The 27,693-nt window shown below is 48.7% G+C and overlaps 15 non-coding genes across 15 annotated transcripts; all 15 read right to left on the bottom strand.

Moving 5' to 3' along the window:
* Positions 1 to 611: 611 nt before the first annotated feature.
* trnal-caa (transfer RNA leucine (anticodon CAA)) lies at positions 612 to 731 on the bottom strand. Its single transcript has 2 exons — positions 694 to 731; positions 612 to 657 (listed from the first exon to the last, which is right to left on the bottom strand). It is a non-coding gene; the product is annotated as a tRNA-Leu (tRNA).
* A 1,695-nt stretch (positions 732 to 2,426) lies between these two features.
* Positions 2,427 to 2,546, bottom strand: trnal-uaa (transfer RNA leucine (anticodon UAA)). The gene is made up of 2 exons: positions 2,509 to 2,546; positions 2,427 to 2,472 (listed from the first exon to the last, which is right to left on the bottom strand). It is a non-coding gene; the product is annotated as a tRNA-Leu (tRNA).
* Positions 2,547 to 4,419: 1,873 nt separating this feature from the next.
* On the bottom strand, positions 4,420 to 4,539 carry trnal-caa (transfer RNA leucine (anticodon CAA)). Its single transcript has 2 exons — positions 4,502 to 4,539; positions 4,420 to 4,465 (listed from the first exon to the last, which is right to left on the bottom strand). It is a non-coding gene; the product is annotated as a tRNA-Leu (tRNA).
* A 1,702-nt stretch (positions 4,540 to 6,241) lies between these two features.
* trnal-uaa (transfer RNA leucine (anticodon UAA)) lies at positions 6,242 to 6,361 on the bottom strand. The gene is made up of 2 exons: positions 6,324 to 6,361; positions 6,242 to 6,287 (listed from the first exon to the last, which is right to left on the bottom strand). It is a non-coding gene; the product is annotated as a tRNA-Leu (tRNA).
* A 1,879-nt stretch (positions 6,362 to 8,240) lies between these two features.
* Positions 8,241 to 8,360, bottom strand: trnal-caa (transfer RNA leucine (anticodon CAA)). The gene is made up of 2 exons: positions 8,323 to 8,360; positions 8,241 to 8,286 (listed from the first exon to the last, which is right to left on the bottom strand). It is a non-coding gene; the product is annotated as a tRNA-Leu (tRNA).
* Positions 8,361 to 10,058: 1,698 nt separating this feature from the next.
* On the bottom strand, positions 10,059 to 10,178 carry trnal-uaa (transfer RNA leucine (anticodon UAA)). Its single transcript has 2 exons — positions 10,141 to 10,178; positions 10,059 to 10,104 (listed from the first exon to the last, which is right to left on the bottom strand). It is a non-coding gene; the product is annotated as a tRNA-Leu (tRNA).
* Positions 10,179 to 12,052: 1,874 nt separating this feature from the next.
* On the bottom strand, positions 12,053 to 12,172 carry trnal-caa (transfer RNA leucine (anticodon CAA)). Its single transcript has 2 exons — positions 12,135 to 12,172; positions 12,053 to 12,098 (listed from the first exon to the last, which is right to left on the bottom strand). It is a non-coding gene; the product is annotated as a tRNA-Leu (tRNA).
* A 1,702-nt stretch (positions 12,173 to 13,874) lies between these two features.
* trnal-uaa (transfer RNA leucine (anticodon UAA)) lies at positions 13,875 to 13,994 on the bottom strand. Its single transcript has 2 exons — positions 13,957 to 13,994; positions 13,875 to 13,920 (listed from the first exon to the last, which is right to left on the bottom strand). It is a non-coding gene; the product is annotated as a tRNA-Leu (tRNA).
* Positions 13,995 to 15,871: 1,877 nt separating this feature from the next.
* On the bottom strand, positions 15,872 to 15,991 carry trnal-caa (transfer RNA leucine (anticodon CAA)). The gene is made up of 2 exons: positions 15,954 to 15,991; positions 15,872 to 15,917 (listed from the first exon to the last, which is right to left on the bottom strand). It is a non-coding gene; the product is annotated as a tRNA-Leu (tRNA).
* A 1,699-nt stretch (positions 15,992 to 17,690) lies between these two features.
* Positions 17,691 to 17,810, bottom strand: trnal-uaa (transfer RNA leucine (anticodon UAA)). The gene is made up of 2 exons: positions 17,773 to 17,810; positions 17,691 to 17,736 (listed from the first exon to the last, which is right to left on the bottom strand). It is a non-coding gene; the product is annotated as a tRNA-Leu (tRNA).
* Positions 17,811 to 19,614: 1,804 nt separating this feature from the next.
* trnal-uaa (transfer RNA leucine (anticodon UAA)) lies at positions 19,615 to 19,734 on the bottom strand. The gene is made up of 2 exons: positions 19,697 to 19,734; positions 19,615 to 19,660 (listed from the first exon to the last, which is right to left on the bottom strand). It is a non-coding gene; the product is annotated as a tRNA-Leu (tRNA).
* A 1,863-nt stretch (positions 19,735 to 21,597) lies between these two features.
* On the bottom strand, positions 21,598 to 21,717 carry trnal-caa (transfer RNA leucine (anticodon CAA)). Its single transcript has 2 exons — positions 21,680 to 21,717; positions 21,598 to 21,643 (listed from the first exon to the last, which is right to left on the bottom strand). It is a non-coding gene; the product is annotated as a tRNA-Leu (tRNA).
* A 1,692-nt stretch (positions 21,718 to 23,409) lies between these two features.
* Positions 23,410 to 23,528, bottom strand: trnal-aag (transfer RNA leucine (anticodon AAG)). Its single transcript has 2 exons — positions 23,491 to 23,528; positions 23,410 to 23,455 (listed from the first exon to the last, which is right to left on the bottom strand). It is a non-coding gene; the product is annotated as a tRNA-Leu (tRNA).
* Positions 23,529 to 25,393: 1,865 nt separating this feature from the next.
* trnal-caa (transfer RNA leucine (anticodon CAA)) lies at positions 25,394 to 25,513 on the bottom strand. Its single transcript has 2 exons — positions 25,476 to 25,513; positions 25,394 to 25,439 (listed from the first exon to the last, which is right to left on the bottom strand). It is a non-coding gene; the product is annotated as a tRNA-Leu (tRNA).
* Positions 25,514 to 27,214: 1,701 nt separating this feature from the next.
* trnal-uag (transfer RNA leucine (anticodon UAG)) lies at positions 27,215 to 27,333 on the bottom strand. The gene is made up of 2 exons: positions 27,296 to 27,333; positions 27,215 to 27,260 (listed from the first exon to the last, which is right to left on the bottom strand). It is a non-coding gene; the product is annotated as a tRNA-Leu (tRNA).
* Between the last annotated feature and the right edge of the window lie 360 nt (positions 27,334 to 27,693).

Genomic DNA, 27,693 nt, shown 5'->3' with positions numbered 1-27,693 from the left:
ACAAACAAAATGAGGTCAGGAGCTGAGTGACCCTGGGGGATCCCAAACTGGGTGTCGCTGAGCAGGTTATTGCTGAGCAGGTGCTGCTCGATAGCCCTGTTGGTGAGCCCTTCCATCACTTTTCCGAGGATTGGGAAGAGATAGACGGGAGTGGAATTGGCTGAGTTGGATTTGTCCTGCTTTTTATGTGCAGGACATACCTGGATAATTTGGCAGATGGCCAGGTAGATCCCAGTGTTGTCACTGTCCTGGGAGAACTTGGCTCGAGGAAGGGCATGTTGTGGAGCAGCAGCGTTCAGGAGCAGTGCCAGAATCTTGGCAGGGCCCATAGCCTTTGTAGTGTCCAGTGTCTCTTTATGTGAGACGGAGTGAATGTAATTGTTTGAAGAATGGTGTGTGTGATGGTGGGGAGCACAGGAGGAGACTGAGGAAGATGATCCAGTGGGCACTTGCGTCTGAAGATTGTTGTAAATGCCTGAGCCTTATCTTTGAAACCGAGGGGTTGGACTCTTCCATGTTTGGGAAGGGGGAGTGACTCCTCTCCAAGAAGATGTGAAATTTGGGGGGAGTGTGTGGGTGTGGGAAGGTTTGTTTGGGGAAAAAGGGAGACATGTCAGGAGTGGGATTTGAACCCACGCCCCTAGAAAGGGACCAGAATTCACAAGTCCAGATGCAGAGCAAGGATTAACGCTCCTTGAGTCTGGCGCCTTAGACCACTCGGCCATCCTGACAAGCTGCTGAGCCAAGCCTTCCCGATCTCTTTCTCACTCTGTACAATTAGTCACCATGCACTTGTGCAGACACAAAAATGCAATTCCGCATTTTTGCAGCTCACTTGCATTCACACTCAGCAACAATTCCTCATACACAGTCTCTCTCTCTCTCACACACACACACACACACACACAAACACTCTCTCTCACACACACACACACACAAACACCTCTCTCACACACACAATCGCTCACACACACACACACATATACTCACTCTCTCTCACACACACTCACACTCTCCATCTCACAAGCACGCACACACATTCGTTCACACACACTCACAATCCCTTTCTGTCTCTCATACCCCACACAAGCACAAATTCTCTCTCTCTCTCTCCCACACACACATACTCTCTCCAACACACACACACACTCTCTCTCACACACACAAACACACACTCTCACACACGCACACTCTCTCTCACACACTCATACATAAGCATTCCCACTCACACACACAAACACCTGCACTCACACTCTCTCACACACACTCTCTCTCACACACACACACTCACATGCACTCACAATCTCTCTCTCTCACACACACACACGCACTCTCTGTCTGTCTCTCACACCCACACACAAACACACCCTCTCTCACACACACCCACATACGCACTCTCTCCCTCACACACAAACACACACACACACACACTCTCTCTCCCTCTCACACACACTCACTCTCTCACACACACATTTTCTCTCACACAGACACTCTCTCTCACACAGACACACATTCGCTCTCTCACACACTCACACACACACACCTGCACTCACTCTCACACTCACAGACAAGCACAAACGTACACACTCTCTCTGTCTCACACACACACACACTCAAATGGACTCACAATCTCTCTCACACACACATACAAACACACACACAAACTCATATACCCACAGGCACACACTCTCTCTCTCACACACACACATACTCTCTCTCACACCCACACACAGACACACACACCCAACCTCTCTATCACACACACACGCACACACTCACCAACACATACAATCTCTCTCTCTCTCACACACAGACACAAATAAAATGAGGTCAGGAGCTGAGTGACCCTGGGGCATCCCAAACTGGGTGTCACTGAGCAGGTTATTGCTGAGCAGGTGCTGCTCGATAGCCCTGTTGGTGAGCCCTTCCATCACTTTTCCGAGGATTGGGAAGAGATAGACGGGAGTGGAATTTGCTGATTTGGATTTGTCCTGCTTTTTATGTGCAGGACATACCTGGATAATTTGGCAGATGGCCAGGTAGATCCCAGTGTTGTCACTGTCCTGGGCGAACTTGGCTCGAGGAAGGGCATGTTGTGGAGCAGCAGCGTTCAGGAGCAGTGCCAGAATCTTGGCAGGGCCCATAGCCTTTGTAGTGTCCAGTGTCTTTTGATGTGAGACGGAGTGAATGTAATTGTTTGAAGAATGGTGTGTGTGATGGTGGGGAGCACAGGAGGAGACTGAGGAAGATGATCCAGTGGGCACTTGCGTCTGAAGATTGTTGTAAATGCCTGAGCCTTATCTTTGAAACCGAGGGGTTGGACTCTTCCATGTTTGGGAAAGGGGAGTGACTCCTCTCCAAGAAGATGTGAAATTTGGGGGGAGTGTGTGGGTGTGGGAAGGTTTGTTTGGGGAAAAAGGGAGACATGTCAGGAGTGGGATTTGAACCCACGCCCCTAGAAAGGGACCAGAATTCACAAGGCCAGATGCAGAGCAAGGACTAACACTCCTTAAGTCTGGCGCCTTAGACCACTCGGCCATCCTGACAGGATGGTGATGCCCGCTCTCTTTCTCACTCTGCACAGTTAGTCACCTTGCCCTTGTGCAGACACAAAATACAATTCCGCATTTCTGCAGCTCCCTTGCATTCACACTCAACAACAATCCCTCATATAGACTCTGTCTCTCTCTCACACACTCTCTCTCTCACACACACACACACACACACAATCTCTCTCACACACATACACAAATTGTCTCTCTCTTTCACACACACACTCACACTCTCAGTTTCTCTCACACACACAAATTCTCACTCCCTCTCTATCTCTCACACACATTAACACATTCTCTCTCACATGAACAGACAAACACACACTCTCTATCATACACACTCACAGTCTCTCACACACACACTCACACACACACACGCACACCCTTTCTCTCTTTCACACACACACTCTCTCACATGCGCACACAAACACACACTCTCTATCACACACACTCTCACTCTTTCTGTCTCACTCACACACAAACACACTCTCTCACAAAAATAAGACTCTCTCTCACGCACAAACAAATTCTCTCTCTCTCTTTCACACACACACCGACATGCACTCACACTCACTCTCTCTCACACAGACAAACACACTCTCTCACACACACAAAATCTCCCTCTCTCTCTCTCTCTCTCACACACACACATTCTCTCTCTCTCTCACACATACACTCACTCTCTCACATGCACACACACACTCTCTCTCACACACACACACTCAAACATACTCTCTCACACACATACAAATTCTCCCTCTCTCTGTCACACACATGCATGCTGACACACTCACTCTCTCTCTCACACACACACACACACACTCCCTCACACACACACACTCACACACTCTCCCTCATATACACACACTTTCGCTCTCTCTCTCACACACACATTCTCTCCCTCACACACACACACTCTCTCTCTCACACACATTCTCTCTCACACACAAACACACTCTCACACACATACAAATTCTCCCTCTCTCTCTGTCACACACATACATGCTCACACAATCATACACCCACACACTCTCTGTCTCTCGCAGACACAAACACCCACACACTCACTTTCTCAGACACACACACTCCACCCACACAAACACACACACACACACACACACACACACACAGACATATACAACTCTCACACACACACATAAAGGCTTCCTCTCTCACGCGCTTACACACACTGTCTCTCACTCTCACATTCACACACTCACACAGACTTTCTCTCTCTCTCTCTCTCTCACACAGGCACAAACAAAATGAGGTCAGGAGCTGAGTGACCCTGGGGGATCCCAAACTGGGTGTCGCTGAGCAGGTTATTGCTGAGCAGGTGCTGCTCGATAGCCCTGTTGGTGAGCCCTTCCATCACTTTTCCGAGGATTGGGAAGAGATAGACGGGAGTGGAATTGGCTGAGTTGGATTTGTCCTGCTTTTTATGTGCAGGACATACCTGGATAATTTGGCAGATGGCCAGGTAGATCCCAGTGTTGTCACTGTCCTGGGAGAACTTGGCTCGAGGAAGGGCATGTTGTGGAGCAGCAGCGTTCAGGAGCAGTGCCAGAATCTTGGCAGGGCCCATAGCCTTTGTAGTGTCCAGTGTCTCTTGATGTGAGACGGAGTGAATGTAATTGTTTGAAGAATGGTGTGTGTGATGGTGGGGAGCACAGGAGGAGACTGAGGAAGATGATCCAGTGGGCACTTGCGTCTGAAGATTGTTGTAAATGCCTGAGCCTTATCTTTGAAACCGAGGGGTTGGACTCTTCCATGTTTGGGAAGGGGGAGTGACTCCTCTCCAAGAAGATGTGAAATTTGGGGGGAGTGTGTGGGTGTGGGAAGGTTTGTTTGGGGAAAAAGGGAGACATGTCAGGAGTGGGATTTGAACCCACGCCCCTAGAAAGGGACCAGAATTCACAAGTCCAGATGCAGAGCAAGGATTAACGCTCCTTGAGTCTGGCGCCTTAGACCACTCGGCCATCCTGACAAGCTGCTGAGCCAAGCCTTCCCGATCTCTTTCTCACTCTGTACAATTAGTCACCATGCACTTGTGCAGACACAAAAATGCAATTCCGCATTTTTGCAGCTCACTTGCATTCACACTCAGCAACAATTCCTCATACACAGTCTCTCTCTCTCTCACACACACACACACACACACACACAAACACTCTCTCTCACACACACACACACACACAAACCCTCTCTCACACACACAATCGCTCTCACATGCATATACATACACTCTCTCTCTCTCACACACACTCACACTCTCCATCTCACAAGCACGCACACACATTCGTTCACACACACTCACAATCCCTTTCTGTCTCTCATACCCCACACAAGCACAAATTCTCTCTCTCTCTCTCCCACACACACATACTCTCTCCAACACACACACACACTCTCTCTCACACACACAAACACACACTCTCACACACGCACACTCTCTCTCACACACTCATACATAAGCATTCCCACTCACACACACAAACACCTGCACTCACACTCTCTCACACACACTCTCTCTCACACACACACACTCACATGCACTCACAATCTCTCTCTCTCACACACACACACGCACTCTCTGTCTGTCTCTCACACCCACACACAAACACACCCTCTCTCACACACACCCACATACGCACTCTCTCCCTCACACACAAACACACACACACACACACACACTCTCTCTCCCTCTCACACACACTCACTCTCTCACACACACATTTTCTCTCACACAGACACTCTCTCTCACACAGACACACATTCGCTCTCTCACACACTCACACACACACACCTGCACTCACTCTCACACTCACAGACAAGCACAAACGTACACACTCTCTCTGTCTCACACACACACACACTCAAATGGACTCACAATCTCTCTCACACACACATACAAACACACACACAAACTCATATACCCACAGGCACACACTCTCTCTCTCACACACACACATACTCTCTCTCACACCCACACACAGACACACACACCCAACCTCTCTATCACACACACACGCACACACTCACCAACACATACAATCTCTCTCTCTCTCACACACAGACACAAATAAAATGAGGTCAGGAGCTGAGTGACCCTGGGGCATCCCAAACTGGGTGTCACTGAGCAGGTTATTGCTGAGCAGGTGCTGCTCGATAGCCCTGTTGGTGAGCCCTTCCATCACTTTTCCGAGGATTGGGAAGAGATAGACGGGAGTGGAATTTGCTGATTTGGATTTGTCCTGCTTTTTATGTGCAGGACATACCTGGATAATTTGGCAGATGGCCAGGTAGATCCCAGTGTTGTCACTGTCCTGGGCGAACTTGGCTCGAGGAAGGGCATGTTGTGGAGCAGCAGCGTTCAGGAGCAGTGCCAGAATCTTGGCAGGGCCCATAGCCTTTGTAGTGTCCAGTGTCTTTTGATGTGAGACGGAGTGAATGTAATTGTTTGAAGAATGGTGTGTGTGATGGTGGGGAGCACAGGAGGAGACTGAGGAAGATGATCCAGTGGGCACTTGCGTCTGAAGATTGTTGTAAATGCCTGAGCCTTATCTTTGAAACCGAGGGGTTGGACTCTTCCATGTTTGGGAAAGGGGAGTGACTCCTCTCCAAGAAGATGTGAAATTTGGGGGGAGTGTGTGGGTGTGGGAAGGTTTGTTTGGGGAAAAAGGGAGACATGTCAGGAGTGGGATTTGAACCCACGCCCCTAGAAAGGGACCAGAATTCACAAGGCCAGATGCAGAGCAAGGACTAACACTCCTTAAGTCTGGCGCCTTAGACCACTCGGCCATCCTGACAGGATGGTGATGCCCGCTCTCTTTCTCACTCTGCACAGTTAGTCACCTTGCCCTTGTGCAGACACAAAATACAATTCCGCATTTCTGCAGCTCCCTTGCATTCACACTCAACAACAATCCCTCATATAGACTCTGTCTCTCTCTCACACACTCTCTCTCTCACACACACACACACACACACAATCTCTCTCACACACATACACAAATTGTCTCTCTCTTTCACACACACACTCACACTCTCAGTTTCTCTCACACACACAAATTCTCACTCCCTCTCTATCTCTCACACACATTAACACATTCTCTCTCACATGAACAGACAAACACACACTCTCTATCATACACACTCTCAGTCTCTCACACACACACTCACACACACACACGCACACCCTTTCTCTCTTTCACACACACACTCTCTCACATGCGCACACAAACACACACTCTCTATCACACACACTCTCACTCTTTCTGTCTCACTCACACACAAACACACTCTCTCACAAAAATAAGACTCTCTCTCACGCACAAACAAATTCTCTCTCTCTCTTTCACACACACACCGACATGCACTCACACTCACTCTCTCTCACACAGACAAACACACTCTCTCACACACACAAAATCTCCCTCTCTCTCTCTCTCTCTCACACACACACACATTCTCTCTCTCTCTCACACATACACTCACTCTCTCACATGCACACACACACTCTCTCTCACACACACACACTCAAACATACTCTCTCACACACATACAAATTCTCCCTCTCTCTGTCACACACATGCATGCTGACACACTCACTCTCTCTCTCACACACACACACACACACTCCCTCACACACACACACTCACACACTCTCCCTCATATACACACACTTTCGCTCTCTCTCTCACACACACATTCTCTCCCTCACACACACACACTCTCTCTCTCACACACATTCTCTCTCACACACAAACACACTCTCACACACATACAAATTCTCCCTCTCTCTCTGTCACACACATACATGCTCACACAATCATACACCCACACACTCTCTGTCTCTCGCAGACACAAACACCCACACACTCACTTTCTCAGACACACACACTCCACCCACACAAACACACACACACACACACACACACACACACACACAGACATATACAACTCTCACACACACACATAAAGGCTTCCTCTCTCACGCGCTTACACACACTGTCTCTCACTCTCACATTCACACACTCACACAGACTTTCTCTCTCTCTCTCTCTCTCACACAGGCACAAACAAAATGAGGTCAGGAGCTGAGTGACCCTGGGGGATCCCAAACTGGGTGTCGCTGAGCAGGTTATTGCTGAGCAGGTGCTGCTCGATAGCCCTGTTGGTGAGCCCTTCCATCACTTTTCCGAGGATTGGGAAGAGATAGACGGGAGTGGAATTGGCTGAGTTGGATTTGTCCTGCTTTTTATGTGCAGGACATACCTGGATAATTTGGCAGATGGCCAGGTAGATCCCAGTGTTGTCACTGTCCTGGGAGAACTTGGCTCGAGGAAGGGCATGTTGTGGAGCAGCAGCGTTCAGGAGCAGTGCCAGAATCTTGGCAGGGCCCATAGCCTTTGTAGTGTCCAGTGTCTCTTTATGTGAGACGGAGTGAATGTAATTGTTTGAAGAATGGTGTGTGTGATGGTGGGGAGCACAGGAGGAGACTGAGGAAGATGATCCAGTGGGCACTTGCGTCTGAAGATTGTTGTAAATGCCTGAGCCTTATCTTTGAAACCGAGGGGTTGGACTCTTCCATGTTTGGGAAGGGGGAGTGACTCCTCTCCAAGAAGATGTGAAATTTGGGGTGAGTGTGTGGGTGTGGGAAGGTTTGTTTGGGGAAAAAGGGAGACATGTCAGGAGTGGGATTTGAACCCACGCCCCTAGAAAGGGACCAGAATTCACAAGTCCAGATGCAGAGCAAGGATTAACGCTCCTTGAGTCTGGCGCCTTAGACCACTCGGCCATCCTGACAAGCTGCTGAGCCAAGCCTTCCCGATCTCTTTCTCACTCTGTACAATTAGTCACCATGCACTTGTGCAGACACAAAAATGCAATTCCGCATTTTTGCAGCTCACTTGCATTCACACTCAGCAACAATTCCTCATACACAGTCTCTCTCTCTCTCACACACACACACACACACACAAACACTCTCTCTCACACACACACACACACACCCTCTCTCTCTCTCACACACACAATCGCTCTCACATGCATATACATACACTCTCTCTCTCTCACACACACTCACACTCTCCATCTCACAAGCACGCACACACATTCGTTCACACACACTCACAATCCCTTTCTGTCTCTCATACCCCACACAAGCACAAATTCTCTCTCTCTCTCTCCCACACACACATACTCTCTCCAACACACACACACACTCTCTCTCACACACACAAACACACACTCTCACACACGCACACTCTCTCTCACACACTCATACATAAGCATTCCCACTCACACACACAAACACCTGCACTCACACTCTCTCTCACACACACTCTCTCTCACACACACACACTCACATGCACTCACAATCTCTCTCTCTCACACACACACACGCACTCTCTGTCTGTCTCTCACACCCACACAAAAACACACCCTCTCTCACACACACCCACATACGCACTCTCTCCCACACACAAACACAACACACACACACACTCTCTCTCCCTCTCACACACACTCACTCTCTCACACACACATTTTCTCTCACACAGACACTCTCTCTCACACAGACACACATTCGCTCTCTCACACACTCACACACACACACCTGCACTCACTCTCACACTCACAGACAAGCACAAACGTACACACTCTCTCTGTCTCACACACACACACACTCAAATGGACTCACAATCTCTCTCACACACACATACAAACACACACACAAACTCATATACCCACAGGCACACACTCTCTCTCTCACACACACACATACTCTCTCTCACACCCACACACAGACACACACACCCAACCTCTCTATCACACACACACGCACACACTCACCAACACATACAATCTCTCTCTCTCTCACACACAGACACAAATAAAATGAGGTCAGGAGCTGAGTGACCCTGGGGCATCCCAAACTGGGTGTCACTGAGCAGGTTATTGCTGAGCAGGTGCTGCTCGATAGCCCTGTTGGTGAGCCCTTCCATCACTTTTCCGAGGATTGGGAAGAGATAGACGGGAGTGGAATTTGCTGATTTGGATTTGTCCTGCTTTTTATGTGCAGGACATACCTGGATAATTTGGCAGATGGCCAGGTAGATCCCAGTGTTGTCACTGTCCTGGGCGAACTTGGCTCGAGGAAGGGCATGTTGTGGAGCAGCAGCGTTCAGGAGCAGTGCCAGAATCTTGGCAGGGCCCATAGCCTTTGCAGTGTCCAGTGTCTTTTGATGTGAGACGGAGTGAATGTAATTGTTTGAAGAATGGTGTGTGTGATGGTGGGGAGCACAGGAGGAGACTGAGGAAGATGATCCAGTGGGCACTTGCGTCTGAAGATTGTTGTAAATGCCTGAGCCTTATCTTTGAAACCGAGGGGTTGGACTCTTCCATGTTTGGGAAGGGGGAGTGACTCCTCTCCAAGAAGATGTGAAATTTGGGGGGAGTGTGTGGGTGTGGGAAGGTTTGTTTGGGGAAAAAAGGGAGACATGTCAGGAGTGGGATTTGAACCCACGCCCCTAGAAAGGGACCAGAATTCACAAGGCCAGATGCAGAGCAAGGACTAACACTCCTTAAGTCTGGCGCCTTAGACCACTCGGCCATCCTGACAGGATGGTGATGCCCGCTCTCTTTCTCACTCTGCACAGTTAGTCACCTTGCCCTTGTGCAGACACAAAATACAATTCCGCATTTCTGCAGCTCCCTTGCATTCACACTCAACAACAATCCCTCATATAGACTCTGTCTCTCTCTCACACACTCTCTCTCTCACACACACACACACACACAATCTCTCTCACACACATACACAAATTGTCTCTCTCTTTCACACACACACTCACACTCTCAGTTTCTCTCACACACACAAAATCTCACTCCCTCTCTATCTCTCACACACATTAACACATTCTCTCTCACATGAACAGACAAACACACACTCTCTATCATACACACTCTCAGTCTCTCACACACACACTCACACACACACACGCACACCCTTTCTCTCTTTCACACACACACTCTCTCACATGCGCACACAAACACACACTCTCTATCACACACACTCTCACTCTTTCTGTCTCACTCACACACAAACACACTCTCTCACAAAAATAAGACTCTCTCTCACGCACAAACAAATTCTCTCTCTCTCTTTCACACACACACCGACATGCACTCACACTCACTCTCTCTCACACAGACAAACACACTCTCTCACACACACAAAATCTCCCTCTCTCTCTCTCTCTCTCACACACACACATTCTCTCTCTCTCTCACACATACACTCACTCTCTCACATGCACACACACACTCTCTCTCACACACACACACTCAAACATACTCTCTCACACACATACAAATTCTCCCTCTCTCTGTCACACACATGCATGCTGACACACTCACTCTCTCTCTCACAACACACACACACACACTCCTCACACACACACACTCACACACTCTCCCTCATATACACACACTTTCGCTCTCTCTCTCACACACACATTCTCTCCCTCACACACACACACTCTCTCTCTCACACACATTCTCTCTCACACACAAACACACTCTCACACACATACAAATTCTCCCTCTCTCTCTGTCACACACATACATGCTCACACAATCATACACCCACACACTCTCTGTCTCTCGCAGACACAAACACCCACACACTCACTTTCTCAGACACACACACTCCACCACACAAACACACACACACACACACACACACACACACACACAGAAATATACAACTCTCACACACACACATAAAGGCTTCCTCTCTCACGCGCTTACACACACTGTCTCTCACTCTCACATTCACACACTCACACAGACTTTCTCTCTCTCTCTCTCTCTCACACAGGCACAAACAAAATGAGGTCAGGAGCTGAGTGACCCTGGGGGATCCCAAACTGGGTGTCGCTGAGCAGGTTATTGCTGAGCAGGTGCTGCTCGATAGCCCTGTTGGTGAGCCCTTCCATCACTTTTCCGAGGATTGGGAAGAGATAGACGGGAGTGGAATTGGCTGAGTTGGATTTGTCCTGCTTTTTATGTGCAGGACATACCTGGATAATTTGGCAGATGGCCAGGTAGATCCCAGTGTTGTCACTGTCCTGGGAGAACTTGGCTCGAGGAAGGGCATGTTGTGGAGCAGCAGCGTTCAGGAGCAGTGCCAGAATCTTGGCAGGGCCCATAGCCTTTGTAGTGTCCAGTGTCTCTTTATGTGAGACGGAGTGAATGTAATTGTTTGAAGAATGGTGTGTGTGATGGTGGGGAGCACAGGAGGAGACTGAGGAAGATGATCCAGTGGGCACTTGCGTCTGAAGATTGTTGTAAATGCCTGAGCCTTATCTTTGAAACCGAGGGGTTGGACTCTTCCATGTTTGGGAAGGGGGAGTGACTCCTCTCCAAGAAGATGTGAAATTTGGGGTGAGTGTGTGGGTGTGGGAAGGTTTGTTTGGGGAAAAAGGGAGACATGTCAGGAGTGGGATTTGAACCCACACCCCTAGAAAGGGACCAGAATTCACAAGTCCAGATGCAGAGCAAGGATTAACGCTCCTTGAGTCTGGCGCCTTAGACCACTCGGCCATCCTGACAAGCTGCTAGCCCAAGCCTTCCCGATCTCTTTCTCACTCTGTACAATTAGTCACCATGCACTTGTGCAGACACAAAAATGCAATTCCGCATTTTTGCAGCTCACTTGCATTCACACTCAGCAACAATTCCTCATACACAGTCTCTCTCTCTCACACACACACACACACACACACACACAAACACTCTCTCTCACACACACACACACACACAAACCCTCTCTCACACACACAATCGCTCTCACATGCATATACATACACTCTCTCTCTCTCACACACACTCACACTCTCCATCTCACAAGCACGCACACACATTCGTTCACACACACTCACAATCCCTTTCTGTCTCTCATACCCCACACAAGCACAAATTCTCTCTCTCTCTCTCCCACACACACATACTCTCTCCACACACACACACTCACTCTCTCTCACACACACAAACACACACTCTCACACACGCACACTCTCTCTCACACACTCATACATAAGCATTCCCACTCACACACACAAACACCTGCACTCACACTCTCTCACACACACTCTCTCTCACACACACACACTCACATGCACTCACAATCTCTCTCTCTCACACACACACGCACTCTCTGTCTGTCTCTCACACCCACACACAAACACACCCTCTCTCACACACACCCACATACGCACTCTCTCTCTCACACAAACAAACACACACACACACACACACACTCTCTCTCTCCCTCTCACACACACTCACTCTCTCACACACACATTTTCTCTCACACAGACACTCTCTCTCACACAGACACACATTCGCTCTCTCACACACTCACACACACACACCTGCACTCACTCTCACACTCACAGACAAGCACAAACGTACACACTCTCTCTGTCTCACACACACACACACTCAAATGGACTCACAATCTCTCACACACACATACAAACACACACACAAACTCATATACCCACAGGCACACACTCTCTCTCTCACACACACACATACTCTCTCTAACACCCACACACAGACACACACACCAACCTCTCTATCACACACACACGCACACTCTCACCAACACATACAATCTCTCTCTCTCTCACACACAGACACAAATAAAATGAGGTCAGGAGCTGAGTGACCCTGGGGCATCCCAAACTGGGTGTCACTGAGCAGGTTATTGCTGAGCAGGTGCTGCTCGATAGCCCTGTTGGTGAGCCCTTCCATCACTTTTCCGAGGATTGGGAAGAGATAGACGGGAGTGGAATTTGCTGATTTGGATTTGTCCTGCTTTTTATGTGCAGGACATACCTGGATAATTTGGCAGATGGCCAGGTAGATCCCAGTGTTGTCACTGTCCTGGGCGAACTTGGCTCGAGGAAGGGCATGTTGTGGAGCAGCAGCGTTCAGGAGCAGTGCCAGAATCTTGGCAGGGCCCATAGCCTTTGTAGTGTCCAGTGTCTTTTGATGTGAGACGGAGTGAATGTAATTGTTTGAAGAATGGTGTGTGTGATGGTGGGGAGCACAGGAGGAGACTGAGGAAGATGATCCAGTGGGCACTTGCGTCTGAAGATTGTTGTAAATGCCTGAGCCTTATCTTTGAAACCGAGGGGTTGGACTCTTCCATGTTTGGGAAAGGGGAGTGACTCCTCTCCAAGAAGATGTGAAATTTGGGGGGAGTGTGTGGGTGTGGGAAGGTTTGTTTGGGGAAAAAGGGAGACATGTCAGGAGTGGGATTTGAAACCACGCCCCTAGAAAGGGACCAGAATTCACAAGGCCAGATGCAGAGCAAGGACTAACACTCCTTAAGTCTGGCGCCTTAGACCACTCGGCCATCCTGACAGGATGGTGATGCCCGCTCTCTTTCTCACTCTGCACAGTTAGTCACCTTGCCCTTGTGCAGACACAAAATACAATTCCGCATTTCTGCAGCTCCCTTGCATTCACACTCAACAACAATCCCTCATATAGACTCTGTCTCTCTCTCACACACTCTCTCTCTCACACACACACACACACACAATCTCTCTCACACACATACACAAATTGTCTCTCTCTTTCACACACACACTCACACTCTCAGTTTCTCTCACACACACAAATTCTCACTCCCTCTCTATCTCTCACACACATTAACACATTCTCTCTCACATGAACAGACAAACACACACTCTCTATCATACACACTCTCAGTCTCTCACACACACACTCACACACACACACGCACACCCTTTCTCTCTTTCACACACACACTCTCTCACATGCGCACACAAACACACACTCTCTATCACACACACTCTCACTCTTTCTGTCTCACTCACACACAAACACACTCTCTCACAAAAATAAGACTCTCTCTCACGCACAAACAAATTCTCTCTCTCTCTTTCACACACACACCGACATGCACTCACACTCACTCTCTCTCACACAGACAAACACACTCTCTCACACACACAAAATCTCCCTCTCTCTCTCTCTCTCTCACACACACACACATTCTCTCTCTCTCTCACACATACACTCACTCTCTCACATGCACACACACACTCTCTCTCACACACACACACTCAAACATACTCTCTCACACACATACAAATTCTCCCTCTCTCTGTCACACACATGCATGCTGACACACTCACTCTCTCTCTCTCACACACACACACACACACTCCCTCACACACACACACTCACACACTCTCCCTCATATACACACACTTTCGCTCTCTCTCACACACACATTCTCTCCCTCACACACACACACTCTCTCTCTCACACACATTCTCTCTCACACACAAACACACTCTCACACACATACAAATTCTCCCTCTCTCTCTGTCACACACATACATGCTCACACAATCATACACCCACACACTCTCTGTCTCTCGCAGACACAAACACCCACACACTCACTTTCTCAGACACACACACTCCACCACAAAAAACAAACACACACACACACACACACACACACACAGACATATACAACTCTCACACACACACATAAAGGCTTCCTCTCTCACGCGCTTACACACACTGTCTCTCACTCTCACATTCACACACTCACACAGACTTTCTCTCTCTCTCTCTCTCTCACACAGGCACAAACAAAATGAGGTCAGGAGCTGAGTGACCCTGGGGGATCCCAAACTGGGTGTCGCTGAGCAGGTTATTGCTGAGCAGGTGCTGCTCGATAGCCCTGTTGGTGAGCCCTTCCATCACTTTTCCGAGGATTGGGAAGAGATAGACGGGAGTGGAATTTGCTGAGTTGGATTTGTCCTGCTTTTTATGTGCAGGACATACCTGGATAATTTGGCAGATGGCCAGGTAGATCCCAGTGTTGTCACTGTCCTGGGAGAACTTGGCTCGAGGAAGGGCATGTTGTGGAGCAGCAGCGTTCAGGAGCAGTGCCAGAATCTTGGCAGGGCCCATAGCCTTTGTAGTGTCCAGTGTCTCTTTATGTGAGACGGAGTGAATGTAATTGTTTGAAGAATGGTGTGTGTGATGGTGGGGAGCACAGGAGGAGACTGAGGAAGATGATCCAGTGGGCACTTGCGTCTGAAGATTGTTGTAAATGCCTGAGCCTTATCTTTGAAACCGAGGGGTTGGACTCTTCCATGTTTGGGAAGGGGGAGTGACTCCTCTCCAAGAAGATGTGAAATTGGGGGTGAGTGTGTGTGGGTGTGGGAAGGTTTGTTTGGGGAAAAAGGGAGACATGTCAGGAGTGGGATTTGAACCCACGCCCCTAGAAAGGGACCAGAATTCACAAGTCCAGATGCAGAGCAAGGATTAACGCTCCTTGAGTCTGGCGCCTTAGACCACTCGGCCATCCTGACAAGCTGCTGAGCCAAGCCTTCCCGATCTCTTTCTCACTCTGTACAATTAGTCACCATGCACTTGTGCAGACACAAAAATGCAATTCCGCATTTTTGCAGCTCACTTGCATTCACACTCAGCAACAATTCCTCATACACAGTCTCTCTCTCTCTCACACACACACACACACACACACACAAACACTCTCTCACACACACACACACACACAAACCCTCTCTCACACACACAATCGCTCTCACATGCATATACATACACTCTCTCTCTCTCTCACACACACTCACACTCTCAATCTCACAAGCACGCACACACATTCGTTCACACACACACACAATCCCTTTCTGTCTCTCATACCCCACACAAGCACAATTCTCTCTCTCTCCTCCCACACACACATACTCTCTCCAACACACACACACTCTCTCTCACACACACAAACACACTCTCACACACGCACACTCTCTCTCACACACTCATACATAAGCATTCCCACTCACACACACAAACACCTGCACTCACACTCTCTCTCACACACACTCTCTCTCACACACACACACTCACATGCACTCACAATCTCTCTCTCTCACACACACACACGCACTCTCTGTCTGTCTCTCACAACCACACACAAACACACACTCTCTCACACACACCCACATACGCACTCTCTCCCTCACACACAAACACACACACACACACACACTCTCTCTCACTCTCACACACACTCACTCTCTCACACACACATTTTCTCTCACACAGACACTCTCTCTCACACAGACACACATTCGCTCTCTCACACACTCACTCACACACACCTGCACTCACTCTCACACTCACAGACAAGCACAAACGTACACACTCTCTCTGTCTCACACACACACACACTCAAATGGACTCACAATCTCTCTCACACACACATACAAACACACACACAAAATCATATACCCACAGGCACACACTCTCTCTCTCACACACACACATACTCTCTCTCACACCCACACACAGACACACACCCAACCTCTCTATCACACACACCACACGCACACACTCACCAACACATACAATCTCTCTCTCTCTCTCACACACAGACACAAATAAAATGAGGTCAGGAGCTGAGTGACCCTGGGGCATCCCAAACTGGGTGTCACTGAGCAGGTTATTGCTGAGCAGGTGCTGCTCGATAGCCCTGTTGGTGAGCCCTTCCATCACTTTTCCGAGGATTGGGAAGAGATAGACGGGAGTGGAATTTGCTGATTTGGATTTGTCCTGCTTTTTATGTGCAGGACATACCTGGATAATTTGGCAGATGGCCAGGTAGATCCCAGTGTTGTCACTGTCCTGGGCGAACTTGGCTCGAGGAAGGGCATGTTGTGGAGCAGCAGCGTTCAGGAGCAGTGCCAGAATCTTGGCAGGGCCCATAGCCTTTGTAGTGTCCAGTGTCTTTTGATGTGAGACGGAGTGAATGTAATTGTTTGAAGAATGGTGTGTGTGATGGTGGGGAGCACAGGAGGAGACTGAGGAAGATGATCCAGTGGGCACTTGCGTCTGAAGATTGTTGTAAATGCCTGAGCCTTATCTTTGAAACCGAGGGGTTGGACTCTTCCATGTTTGGGAAAGGGGAGTGACTCCTCTCCAAGAAGATGTGAAATTTGGGGGGAGTGTGTGGGTGTGGGAAGGTTTGTTTGGGGAAAAAGGGAGACATGTCAGGAGTGGGATTTGAACCCACGCCCCTAGAAAGGGACCAGAATTCACAAGGCCAGATGCAGAGCAAGGACTAACACTCCTTAAGTCTGGCGCCTTAGACCACTCGGCCATCCTGACAGGATGGTGATGCCCGATCTCTTTCTCACTCTGCACAGTTAGTCACCTTGCCCTTGTGCAGACACAAAATACAATTCCGCATTTCTGCAGCTCCCTTGCATTCACACTCAACAACAATCCCTCATATAGACTCTGTCTCTCTCTCACACACTCTCTCTCTCACACACACACACACACACACACAATCTCTTCACACACATACACAAATTGTCTCTCTCTTCACACACACACTCACACTCTCAGTTTCTCTCACACACACAAATTCTCACTCCCTCTCTATCTCTCACACACATTATCACATTCTCTCTCACATGAACAGACAAACACACACACACACTCTCAGTCTCTCACACACACACTCACACACATGCGCACACAAACACACACTCTCTATCACACACACTCTCACTCTTTCTGTCTCACTCACACACAAACACACTCTCTCACAAAAATAAGACTCTCTCTCACGCACAAACAAATTCTCTCTCTCTCTTTCACACACACACCGACATGCACTCACACTCACTCTCTCTCACACAGACAAACACTCTCTCTCACACACACAAAATCTCCCTCTCTCTCTCTCTCTCTCACACACACATTCTCTCTCTCTCTAACACATACACTCACTCTCTCACATGCACACACACACTCTCTCTCACACACACACACTCAAACATACTCTCTCACACACATACAAATTCTCCCTCTCTCTGTCACACACATGCATGCTGACACAATCATACACCCACACACACACACTCCCTCACACACACACACTCACACACTCTCCCTCATATACACACACTTTCGCTCTCTCTCTCACACACACATTCTCTCCCTCACACACACACACTCTCTCTCTCACACACACTCTCTCTACACACACAAACACTCTCACACACATACAAATTCTCCCTCTCTCTCTGTCACACACATACATGCTCACACAATCATACACCCACACACTCTCTGTCTCTCGCAGACACAAACACCCACACACTCACTTTCTCAGACACACACACACTCACCCACCAAACACACACACACACACACACACACACACTCAGACATATACAACTCTCACACACACACATAAAGGCTTCCTCTCTCACGCGCTTACAACACTGTCTCTCACTCTCACATTCACACACTCACACAGACTTTCTCTCTCTCTCTCTCTCTCACACAGGCACAAACAAAATGAGGTCAGGAGCTGAGTGACCCTGGGGGATCCCAAACTGGGTGTCGCTGAGCAGGTTATTGCTGAGCAGGTGCTGCTCGATAGCCCTGTTGGTGAGCCCTTCCATCACTTTTCCGAGGATTGGGAAGAGATAGACGGGAGTGGAATTGGCTGAGTTGGATTTGTCCTGCTTTTTATGTGCAGGACATACCTGGATAATTTGGCAGATGGCCAGGTAGATCCCAGTGTTGTCACTGTCCTGGGAGAACTTGGCTCGAGGAAGGGCATGTTGTGGAGCAGCAGCGTTCAGGAGCAGTGCCAGAATCTTGGCAGGGCCCATAGCCTTTGTAGTGTCCAGTGTCTCTTGATGTGAGACGGAGTGAATGTAATTGTTTGAAGAATGGTGTGTGTGATGGTGGGGAGCACAGGAGGAGACTGAGGAAGATGATCCAGTGGGCACTTGCGTCTGAAGATTGTTGTAAATGCCTGAGCCTTATCTTTGAAACCGAGGGGTTGGACTCTTCCATGTTTGGGAAGGGGGAGTGACTCCTCTCCAAGAAGATGTGAAATTTGGGGGAGTGTGTGGGTGTGGGAAGGTTTGTTTGGGGAAAAAGGGAGACATGTCAGGAGTGGGATTTGAACCCACGCCCCTAGAAAGGGACCAGAATTCACAAGGCCAGATGCAGAGCAAGGACTAACACTCCTTAAGTCTGGCGCCTTAGACCACTCGGCCATCCTGACAGGATGGTGATGCCAGCTCTCTTTCTCACTCTGCACAGTTAGTCACCTTGCCCTTGTGCAGACACAAAATACCATTCCGCATTTCTGCAGCTCCCTTGCATTCACACTCAACAACAATCCCTCATATAGACTCTGTCTCTCTCTCACACACTCTCTCTCTCACACACTCACACACACACACACACAATCTCTCTCACACACATACACAAATTGTCTCTCTCTTTCACACACACTCACACTCTCAGTTTCTCTCACACACACAAATTCTCACTCCCTCTCTATCTCTCACACACATTAACACATTCTCTCTCACATGAACCGACAAACACACACTCTCTATCATACACACTCTCAGTCTCTCAAACACACACTCACACACACACACGCACACCCTTTCTCTCTTTCACACACACACTCTCTCACATGCGCACACAAACACACACTCTCTATCACACACACTCTCACTCTTTCTGTCTCACTCACACACAAACACACTCTCTCACAAAAATAAGACTCTCTCTCACGCACAAACAAATTCTCTCTCTCTCTTTCACACACACACCGACATGCACTCACACTCACTCTCTCTCACACAGACAAACACACTCTCTCACACACACAAAATCTCCCTCTCTCTCTCTCTCTCTCTCACACACACACATTCTCTCTCTCTCTCACACATACACTCACTCTCTCACATGCACACACACACTCTCTCTCACACACACACACTCAAACATACTCTCTCATACACATACAAATTCTCCCTCTCTCTGTCACACACATGCATGCTGACACACACTCTCTCTCTCACACACACACACACACACTCCCTCACACACACACACTCACACACTCTCCCTCATATACACACACTTTCGCTCTCTCTCTCACACACACATTCTCTCCCTCACACACACACACTCTCTCTCTCACACACATTCTCTCTCACACACACACAGACATCACACACATACAAATTCTCCCTCTCTCTCTGTCACACACATACATGCTCACACAATCATACACCCACACACTCTCTGTCTCTCGCAGACACAAACACCCACACACTCACTTTCTCAGACACACACACTCACCCACACAAACACACACACAACACACACACACAGAACTATACAACTCTCACACACACACAAAAGGCTTCCTCTCTCACGCGCTTACACACACTGTCTCTCACTCTCACATTCACACACTCACACAGACTTTCTCTCTCTCTCTCTCTCTCACACAGGCACAACAAAATGAGGTCAGGAGCTGAGTGACCCTGGGGGATCCCAAACTGGGTGTCGCTGAGCAGGTTATTGCTGAGCAGGTGCTGCTCGATAGCCCTGTTGGTGAGCCCTTCCATCACTTTTCCGAGGATTGGGAAGAGATAGACGGGAGTGGAATTGGCTGAGTTGGATTTGTCCTGCTTTTTATGTGCAGGACATACCTGGATAATTTGGCAGATGGCCAGGTAGATCCAGTGTTGTCACTGTCCTGGGAGAACTTGGCTCGAGGAAGGGCATGTTGTGGAGCAGCAGCGTTCAGGAGCAGTGCCAGAATCTTGGCAGGGCCCATAGCCTTTGTAGTGTCCAGTGTCTCTTGATGTGAGACGGAGTGAATGTAATTGTTTGAAGAATGGTGTGTGTGATGGTGGGGAGCACAGGAGGAGACTGAGGAAGATGATCCAGTGGGCACTTGCGTCTGAAGATTGTTGTAAATGCCTGAGCCTTATCTTTGAAACCGAGGGGTTGGACTCTTCCATGTTTGGGAAGGGGGAGTGACTCCTCTCCAAGAAGATGTGAAATTTGGGGGGAGTGTGTGGGTGTGGGAAGGTTTGTTTGGGGAAAAAGGGAGACATGTCAGGAGTGGGATTTGAACCCACGCCCCTAGAAAGGGACCAGAATTCACAAGTCCAGATGCAGAGCAAGGATTAACGCTCCTTGAGTCTGGCGCCTTAGACCACTCGGCCATCCTGACAAGCTGCTGAGCCAAGCCTTCCCGATCTCTTTCTCACTCTGTACAATTAGTCACCATGCACTTGTGCAGACACAAAATGCAATTCCGCATTTTTGCAGCTCACTTGCATTCACACTCAGCAACAATTCCTCATACACAGTCTCTCTCTCTCTCACACACACACACAACACACACACACACAAACAACACTCTCACACACACACACACAAACCCTCTCTCACACACACAATCGCTCTCACATGCATATACATACACTCTCTCTCTCTCACACAAACTCACACTCTCCATCTCACAAGCACGCACACACATTCGTTCACACACACTCACAATCCCTTTCTGTCTCTCATACCCACACAAGCACAAATTCTCTCTCTCTCTCTCCCACACACACATACTCTCTCCACACACACACACACACTCTCTCTCACACACACAAACACACACTCTACACACGCACACTCTCTCTCACACACTCATACATAAGCAATCCCACTCACACACACAAACACCTGCACTCACACTCTCTCACACACACTCTCTCTCACACACACACACTCACATGCACTCACAATCTCTCTCTCTCACACACACACACGCACTCTCTGTCTGTCTCTCACACCACACAAACAACACACACCTCTCTCACACACACCCACATACGCACTCTCTCCCTCAAACACAAACACACACACACACACACACACTCTCTCTCCCTCTCACACACACTCACTCTCTCACACACACATTTTCTCTCACACAGACACTCTCACACAGACACACATTCGCTCTCTCACACACTCACACACACACACCTGCACTCACTCTCACACTCACAGACAAGCACAAACGTACACACTCTCTCTGTCTCACACACACACACACTCAAATGGACTCACAATCTCTCTCACACACACTTACAAACACACACACAAACTCATATACCCACAGGCACACACTCTCTCTCTCACACACACACATACTCTCTCTCACACCCACACACAGACACACACACCCAACCTCTCTATCACACACACGCACACACTCACAACACATACAATCTCTCTCTCTCTCACACACACACACAAATAAAATGAGGTCAGGAGCTGAGTGACCCTGGGGCATCCCAAACTGGGTGTCACTGAGCAGGTTATTGCTGAGCAGGTGCTGCTCGATAGCCCTGTTGGTGAGCCCTTCCATCACTTTTCCGAGGATTGGGAAGAGATAGACGGGAGTGGAATTTGCTGATTTGGATTTGTCCTGCTTTTTATGTGCAGGACATACCTGGATAATTTGGCAGATGGCCAGGTAGATCCCAGTGTTGTCACTGTCCTGGGAGAACTTGGCTCGAGGAAGGGCATGTTGTGGAGCAGCAGCGTTCAGGAGCAGTGCCAGAATCTTGGCAGGGCCCATAGCCTTTGCAGTGTCCAGTGTCTTTTGATGTGAGACGGAGTGAATGTAATTGTTTGAAGAATGGTGTGTGTGATGGTGGGGAGCACAGGAGGAGACTGAGGAAGATGATCCAGTGGGCACTTGCGTCTGAAGATTGTTGTAAATGCCTGAGCCTTATCTTTGAAACCGAGGGGTTGGACTCTTCCATGTTTGGGAAAGGGGAGTGACTCCTCTCCAAGAAGATGTGAAATTTGGGGGGAGTGTGTGGGTGTGGGAAGGTTTGTTTGGGGAAAAATGGAGACATGTCAGGAGTGGGATTTGAACCCACGCCCCTAGAAAGGGACCAGAATTCACACGGCCAGATGCAGAGCAAGGACTAACACTCCTTAGTCTGGCGCCTTAGACCACTCGGCCATCCTGACAGGATGGTGATGCCCGCTCTCTTTCTCACTCTGCACAGTTAGTCACCTTGCCCTTGTGCAGACACAAAATACAATTCCGCATTTCTGCAGCTCCCTTGCATTCACACTCAACAACAATCCCTCATATAGACTCTGTCTCTCTCTCACACACTCTCTCTCTCACACACACACACACACACACACAATCTCTCTCACACACATACACAAATTGTCTCTCTCTTTCACACACACACTCACACTCTCTCTCACACACACAAATTCTCACTCCCTCTCTATCTCTCACACACATTAACACATTCTCTCTCACATGAACAGACACAAACACACACTCTCTATCATACACACTCTCAGTCTCTCACACACACACTCACACACACACGCACACCCTTTCTCTCTTTCACACACACACTCTCTCACATGCGCACACAAACACACACTCTCTATCACACACACTCTCACTCTTTCTGTCTCACTCACACACAAACACACTCTCTCACAAAAATAAGACTCTCTCTCACGCACAAACAAATTCTCTCTCTCTCTTTCACACACACACCGACATGCACTCACACTCACTCTCTCTCACACAGACAAACACACTCTCTCACACACACAAAATCTCCCTCTCTCTCTCTCTCTCTCACACACACACACATTCTCTCTCTCTCTCACACATACACTCACTCTCTCACATTCACACACACACTCTCTCTCACACACACACACTCAAACATACTCTCTCACACACATACAAATTCTCCCTCTCTCTGTCACACACATGCATGCTGACACACTCACTCTCTCTCTCTCACACACACACACACACACTCCCTCACACACACACTCACCACTCTCCCTCATATACACCCACTTTCGCTCTCTCTCTCACACACACATTCTCTCCCTCACACACCACACACTCTCTCTCTCACACACATTCTCTCTCACACACAAACACACTCTCACACACATACAAATTCTCCCTCTCTCTCTGTCACACACATACATGCTCACACAATCATACACCCACACTCTCTGTCTCTCGCAGACACAAACACCCACACACTCACTTTCTCAGACACACACACTCCACCCACACAAACACACACACACACACACACACAAACACAGACATATACAACTCTCACACACACACATAAAGGCTTCCTCTCTCACGCGCTTACACACACTGTCTCTCACTCTCACATTCACACACTCACACAGACTTTCTCTCTCTCTCTCTCTCTCTCACAGGCACAAACAAAATGAGGTCAGGAGCTGAGTGACCCTGGGGGATCCCAAACTGGGTGTCGCTGAGCAGGTTATTGCTGAGCAGGTGCTGCTCGATAGCACTGTTGGTGAGCCCTTCCATCACTTTTCCGAGGATTGGGAAGAGATAGACGGGAGTGGAATTGGCTGAGTTGGATTTGTCCTGCTTTTTATGTGCAGGACATACCTGGATAATTTGGCAGATGGCCAGGTAGATCCAGTGTTGTCACTGTCCTGGGAGAACTTGGCTCGAGGAAGGGCATGTTGTGGAGCAGCAGCGTTCAGGAGCAGTGCCAGAATCTTGGCAGGGCCCATAGCCTTTGTAGTGTCCAGTGTCTCTTGATGTGAGACGGAGTGAATGTAATTGTTTGAAGAATGGTGTGTGTGATGGTGGGGAGCACAGGAGGAGACTGAGGAAGATGATCCAGTGGGCACTTGCGTCTGAAGATTGTTGTAAATGCCTGAGCCTTATCTTTGAAACCGGGGGTTGGACTCTTCCATGTTTGGGAAGGGGGAGTGACTCCTCTCCAAGAAGATGTGAAATTTGGGGGGAGTGTGTGGGTGTGGGAAGGTTTGTTTTGGGAAAAAGGGAGACATGTCAGGAGTGGGATTTGAACCCACGCCCCTAGAAAGGGACCAGAATTCACAAGTCCAGATGCAGAGCAAGGATTAACGCTCCTTGAGTCTGGCGCCTTAGACCACTCGGCCATCCTGACAAGCTGCTGAGCCAAGCCTTCCCGATCTCTTTCTCACTCTGTACAATTAGTCACCATGCACTTGTGCAGACACAAAAATGCAATTCCGCATTTTTGCAGCTCACTTGCATTCACACTCAGCAACAATTCCTCATACACAGTCTCTCTCTCTCTCACACACACACACACACCCACACACACACAACAAACACTCTCTCTCACACACACACACACACACACAAACCTCTCTCACACACACAATCGCTCTCACATGCATATACATACACTCTCTCTCTCTCACACACACTCACACTCTCCATCTCACAAGCACGCACACACATTCGTTCACACACACTCACAATCCCTTTCTGTCTCTCATACCCCACACAAGCACAAATTCTCTCTCTCTCTCTCCCACACACACATACTCTCTCCAACACACACACACACTCTCTCTACACACACAAACACACTCTCACACACGCACACTCTCTCTCACACACTCATACATAAGCATTCCCACTCACACACACAAACACCTGCACTCACACTCTCTCACACACACTCTCTCTCACACACACACACTCACATGCACTCACAATCTCTCTCTCTCACACACACAACGCACTCTCTGTCTGTCTCTCACACCCACACAAAAACACACCCTCTCTCACACACACCCACATACGCACTCTCTCCCTCACACACAAACACACACACACACACACACACTCTCTCTCCCTCTCACACACACTCACTCTCTCACACACACATTTTCTCTCACACAGACACTCTCTCTCACACAGACACACATTCGCTCTCTCACACACTCACACACACACACCTGCACTCACTCTCACACTCACAGACAAGCACAAACGTACACACTCTCTCTGTCTCACACACACACACACTCAAATGGACTCACAATCTCTCTCACACACACATACAAACACACACACAAACTCATATACCCACAGGCACACTCTCTCTCTCTCACACACACACATACTCTCTCTCACACCCACACACAGACACACACACCCAACCTCTCTATCACACACACACGCACACACTCACCAACACATACAATCTCTCTCTCTCTCACACACAGACACAAATAAAATGAGGTCAGGAGCTGAGTGACCCTGGGGCATCCAAAACTGGGTGTCACTGAGCAGGTTATTGCTGAGCAGGTGCTGCTCGATAGCCATGTTGGTGAGCCCTTCCATCACTTTTCCGGGATTGGGAAGAGATAGACGGGAGTGGAATTTGCTGATTTGGATTTGTCCTGCTTTTTATGTGCAGGACATACCTGGATAATTTGGCAGATGGCCAGGTAGATCCAGTGTTGTCACTGTCCTGGGAGAACTTGGCTCGAGGAAGGGCATGTTGTGAGCAGCAGCGTTCAGGAGCAGTGCCAGAATCTTGGCAGGGCCCATAGCCTTTGCAGTGTCCAGTGTCTTTTGATGTGAGACGGAGTGAATGTAATTGTTGAAGAATGGTGTGTGTGATGGTGGGGAGCACAGGAGGAGACTGAGGAAGATGATCCAGTGGGCACTTGCGTCTGAAGATTGTTGTAAATGCCTGAGCCTTATCTTTGAAACCGAGGGGTTGGACTCTTCCATGTTGGGAAAGGGGAGTGACTCCTCTCCAAGAAGATGTGAAATTTGGGGGGAGTGTGTGGGTGTGGGAAGGTTTGTTTGGGGAAAAAGGGAGACATGTCAGGAGTGGGATTTGAACCCACGCCCCTAGAAAGGGACCAGAATTCACAAGGCCAGATGCAGAGCAAGGACTAACACTCCTAAGTCTGGCGCCTTAGACCACTCGGCCATCCTGACAGGATGGTGATGCCCGCTCTCTTTCTCACTCTGCACAGTTAGTCACCTTGCCCTTGTGCAGACACAAAATACAATCCGCATTTCTGCAGCTCCCTTGCATTCACACTCAACAACAATCCCTCATATAGAGTCTGTCTCTCTCTCTCACGACACTCTCTCTCTCACACACACACACACACACACACAATCTCTCTCACACACATACACAAATTGTCTCTCTCTTTCACACACACACTCACACTCTCAGTTTCTCTCACACACACAAATTCTCACTCCCTCTCTATCTCTCACACACATTAACACATTCTCTCTCACATGAACAGACAAACACACACTCTCTATCATACACACTCTCAGTCT

This window comes from Hemiscyllium ocellatum, chromosome 24, assembly GCF_020745735.1.
Source record: "Hemiscyllium ocellatum isolate sHemOce1 chromosome 24, sHemOce1.pat.X.cur, whole genome shotgun sequence".
In the NCBI taxonomy this organism is placed as follows: domain Eukaryota; kingdom Metazoa; phylum Chordata; class Chondrichthyes; order Orectolobiformes; family Hemiscylliidae; genus Hemiscyllium; species Hemiscyllium ocellatum.
Note: the sequence above shows the minus strand (reverse complement) of the source record. Positions and strands in the feature narration are given on the sequence as shown.